This window comes from Helianthus annuus, chromosome 17 (assembly GCF_002127325.2).
Source record: "Helianthus annuus cultivar XRQ/B chromosome 17, HanXRQr2.0-SUNRISE, whole genome shotgun sequence".
Lineage (NCBI taxonomy): Eukaryota > Viridiplantae > Streptophyta > Magnoliopsida > Asterales > Asteraceae > Helianthus > Helianthus annuus.
This window is the reverse complement of record NC_035449.2, coordinates 180,831,515-180,836,891: the sequence shown is the minus strand read 5'-3', so window position 1 is coordinate 180,836,891 and position 5,377 is coordinate 180,831,515. Positions and strand designations below refer to the sequence as shown.

The 5,377-nt window shown below is 31.2% G+C and overlaps 1 non-coding gene across 1 annotated transcript; it reads right to left on the bottom strand.

The window, feature by feature from the left end:
* Nucleotides 1-717: 717 nt before the first annotated feature.
* Nucleotides 718-799, bottom strand: TRNAS-AGA. Its single transcript has one exon. It is a non-coding gene; the product is annotated as a tRNA-Ser (tRNA).
* Nucleotides 800-5,377: the final 4,578 nt, after the last annotated feature.

The following is a 5,377-nucleotide window of genomic DNA, read 5'->3' as shown; positions in this document are numbered from 1 at the left end:
GTTTCCTTGTGCAGGAGATCAACCACCGGTGATCCAGCCAGCGATCCTCGAGAGGAAGGGATTAACCCTTCTTGACGAGACCAGTGTGTTAACCCTGCCCGGTTAACCATTGTTTCATCAGTATCCTATTTTTTTGGATTAGAGGTATCATTTGTATAAAACCGAATAAAAAAATAAAAAATTTACATTACGTAGACAGAGTTAAGGGGTACTTTTTACACTACGGAGACGGAGTTGAGGAATAACCCATACTACCCCTGCTTGTATATTATCTCCGCCCCTAGGAACCACTCCACCTTCTTCGTTTTTCGGCACAACCACTCGATCCACCACCATCAAATCATGTCAAATAAAAATTATATGCACTTCTCTGTCACTTAATTGCACTTTATCCACATACGAATCTATCAAGTGTTTTGTCAATGTAAATTTGTTGTTAATAAACCATTGTTGATAATTTTAATGAACCAGGTGCCATGAATGACAAACTTTTCAAGACAATTATCTCCGTTCAACGAGATCAAGTCAAACACGTTTTATGGATAAAAGACGGACTTACACTTGTTAGAGTGGTCAATCGTTTACGTTTATTGATTCCATCTTGTCATGAGTTGTTGATGAATGTACAAAATAAGCTAACTATTTGATGATGTTCTATTTTAGTTAAAAAAAGGTAAGGTTCATTCAAATAAATATGTTGAAAAATATCCGAAAAACCGTGGACGGCAGGATTCGAACCTGCGCGGGCAGAGCCCACATGATTTCTAGTCATGCCCGATAACCACTCCGGCACGTCCACCAACTTGTGTTAATATCTCTTTTATTTGATAGTTATAATATGAAACAGTACTATAATCATTTCTATTAAGTGTTTTTTTTACTCTTTTCAAACTCATCTGTTTTGTTTACTAAAATTTACAAAACAACTTGTTTTTTATATAACTTTAGTAATATGAAACAGTATCATTATTGTCTATATTAAAAGTTTTTTTTTTTTTTACCCTTTTCAAACTCATCTGTTTTGGTTAGTAAAATTTGCAAAACAACTTGTTTTTATATAATATAACTTTAGTAACTAGAGTTTTTTTTTTTTTTTCTTTTTTCTTTTCCAAAGGCTTTATATTTTGCAAAACAACTTGTTTTTATATAATATAACTTTAGTAACTAGAGTTTTTTTTTCCTTTTTTCTTTTCTTAAGGCTTTATATTAAAATGATAAGTTGTAATTTGTAATTATATTTTTTTCTCCTATCTAGTAACTAAAGTTTTCTTTTCTTTTCTCTTTTTTTTCTAATGGCTTTATATTGTAATTATACTTTTTTCAAAACTAAATTAGTAGCGGTAGTTAAAATTTCTTTATAAACTATAAGTTCTCTTATCTTTTGGTTTTATCATTTGATTACTTTTAAATAACTCACAAAGTAATAATCTAAGGTACTAATAGTTTAAAATCACTTTTTAGGGTACTAACTACTAACTTTCCATTTTTTAACATGTGGGGGTATTAACCTTAATTCCCTGGTTAACTATTAGTACCTTAGATTGTTAGTTTATGTAAACCACATGAACTAACTATGTAATTAACTATGTAATTGATACCCCACATGTTAAAAAATGGAAAGTTAGTACCCTAGGAAGTAATTTTAAACTATTAGTACTTTAGATTATTAGTTTATGTAAACAACAGGGACTAACTATGTAATTAACTCGCTTATTAACAAACTAATTTGTGTAAATGTTAATTACATTAATCACCACCCTCCACAAACTTTATTGTTACTCACAGGCTTGATTGTCAACAATAATGGATGGCAATTGTTTGGATATTAGGATTTTCGTAATCTTAACTCAAACCTGATTATAAAACTGTGTCCTATATTCGTCGCATACCTGTCTGGCGGCACTCGTTACTCATTTTTTAATTATAAACTTAACGCTAGACCATCTATTTCCCTCATATTTCTCAACGTAAAATCTTTGATCTTTTCCCCTTTATAAATGATCTCTTGTGTCTCTCATCGCACAATGTTGGAGTTTTCATTCATTTCCGCATCTATAACTATAGCTCGACTTGGTGCAACGATTTGTTGGTTTAACTGGGGCATGTTTCTTCTCCAACAGATGTCTGGTCCAAATTTAAAAACTTTACTCTTCACTTTCGCGTTCCATCTTTTCAGTCTAATAAAACCTTTTATACAACCTACCCACCATATGGAATGTTGTTTTTCTGTAAGATCATCATGATATAGAGAAAAATTACTCAATGTTTGAAGGTTGTTGACAAATCTCTTTCATATAACAAATCCCTTGCACCAAAGTTGGTAGCAAAGGGTGATTAGTTATTTTACAGGTAAAATACTGGTATCAAACTTGGAGTTAAAAATTATAAATATGATATTTTTAGGTATAACTATGTGTCTATGTGTTAGTTAGTATGTGAGAAAAATCTACACCTTCATGACTATAAGGTAGTGTAAGAACGTTACTAACTTTTAGTAAACAAAACAATGAAACATATATGCGTAAAATGAATATACATGTAATAAATACTTTTAAAAAATATCATGTATAATTTAAAAAATAAAAAAGTTGATCAATATTTTACATATGAATACAATGATAATACATAAATTTAAGGAAAAAATACAAGTTTCTTCCTTTATCATTATACCACTTTTCAAGCAGTCTCCTTTTTAACGAATGTTGACAGACGGTGTCCTTTACTAGGTATTTTGTTGCAAGTTTAGTCATTTACACCCAACCCAGTTAAAAAACCCTGTTAGTTGTTGGGTGTAAAGGACTAAACTTGCAACAAAATACCTAGGTAAAGGACTAAACTTGCAACAAAATACCCAGTAAAGGACACCGCCTGTCAACAATTAACAAGGTTTTTTAACTGGGTTGGATGTAAAGGACTAAACTGGCAACAAAATACCTAGTAAAGAACACCGTCTGTCAACATTCGTTAAAAAGAACACCACCTGAAAAGTGGTATAAAGATAAAGGACAAAACTTGCAATTTTTCCTAAATTTAAAACAGATAGAATAACTAATATAATTCGTTTATTTTTATAGCAATAAAATTTTAATTATCTAGCATTAGTTCTTTAATGTATATATATAATTAGTTCTTTAAAGTTATTGTACAAAGGCTTCAAAAAATAAGAAGCATATAAAGATACAACTGATTGCAAAATATAACATATGTCAATCAAAATATAACACAATGTTGAAGAAAAAAAGACACAATGAGTTACAAAAAAGACACAATGATGCAAATATAAAAAGACAATGATGTAAACAAAAAGTCTATGATCTACAAGCTAGACATCTAAAAACAAAAACATAAAATCTCACATCGTAGAGTTAGATAAGACGGTTCCAATGCCGCTTAAATGAGATCAATCTCAGTCCGTTTGATACCCTTCTTACGACTTCTTATTTTTAGCAGATTTTGTATTTGATCCCAACCCTATAGTTGACCATCTTCCTAATTTTCAATAAAATAATGGTTGTAAAACAAGGTTTCCAAGTACGAGTACTCTCCGAGTAATCGCTCTAAGGTAGACTGCCGAGACGACTTTCTTCAACTCCGCTTAATTACACGGAATTGATCAAACGCGGTCAACCTCGGCCAGAATCGAATCTAGTACGTCAACTCAGGCCAAGTTTGACTTAAAAAACCATAATTTCTATACCTATCAATATCATTTTCACGTATTTTGTTATAAATATTAGTAACTTTATGTTATTTGACAAATATTATATTCCCGAAAACTAATTTCTTTATAATTTAGCATGTCCAAGTACTCTCCGAGTACTCTTCGCATAGGCCAAGTACTCTCAACTCTCCGTTTAACCGACTGAGGAACGTCTAACAATTTTTACAACCAATACCATAATATAAATAACTGTGATCAACAAAAACCCAATTCAATCAACTTTATTATTGGTACTAAACAAAAATCAAAATCCACTCAAACTGTGTACGTCACTATGTTTCCTTGTTAACTTTCCATCTACATTTCTTTAAATATCTAAGCAATTTGAGCTTTAAAAAGAATTTAACTTTTCGATTTAGCTATATAGACGGCTCATAACTTTTTTTGAACGACCAACTAAATCACCAGATAGCATCCTGAGATGCCCTCAATCGAGCAAATGTGATGATTGTGCTATACATACATCTTAGTACTGTAAGTGTGATGATTGTACCATTTATTGCTTTAATAGGATGTAAGTGTGATGATTGTACCATTTATTGCTTTAATAGGATCTCATCAAAGCTTCAATAATACTAAGACCATATTATATAAGGTATATGTTGATAAAAAATGGGTCGCCTAATATGTAGGAGACTCATATATGTGAAGTATATGTTGATCGTTGATACAAAAAGAGGGTCGCTTAATATATAGGAAACTTATAAATAAAGAGAATGTTATGGATACAACAGTCAGTCACCACGAGACCATACTAACAACAAGACCTATAATACCCTTAGCCAACTGATATTATCAAATTAAATAGTGGAACTGATAATTATGATAAAAACATAACACCAACAGTGGCGGAGCCAGAAATTTTTTCTTATGGTGTCATTTTTTATGGATATCCCGGGTTATAGTAACCCAGAGTCGAACTTCTTGGATCGGTTCGGATCTAGTCGGGTCAAATCACATAATAAAAGCAAATATCACAGTAAAAGTACAATGTCATTGAATGAAAACACATAATAAAATTACACAGTCATTTGAAATATATAAAAAATGCATTTAATAGTTGCTCTGTATGCATTTTCATGTTTTGAAAACTATTTATGATGTTTTCAATGGCAGCTTGCAAAAATAACCTCTTTTTCATTATAAGAAACAAGTGCATGAATCATTCAAATGATCATCAAACATCATGTTAGGTTAAACAATTGAAACAAAACCAATAGACATGGGGCTATAATGCTTACTGGATTAGAAAAAAATAAAAATTAAGCATGGAACTTTAATGATTTAAAGTATACTAATTAAACTCAAGTAACTGGACTTAATTTTTGAAATATAAATTTGTTTATCATGTAATTCTTTTAGAAGAAAACAAAACAATGGTGTCCTTTGTAAAAAGACAATGGTGTCGCTCGTAAAAAAACAATGGTGTCGCTCGAATTTTTTCTGTTATACGTTGTATTTGCTACACAAATTTCAATGGTGTCGGACGACACCGTTGTTCAAAGTGTGGCTCCGCCACTGAACACCAAATAGACCTCCAATGATACGTGTAAAAAACTACGCTATAACAAGAAACCACTATATCTCCTAACCTACACACCTTAACTGGTCGTCATAACTATCAAATTAACGTCTTTTACATTACTATGATATATT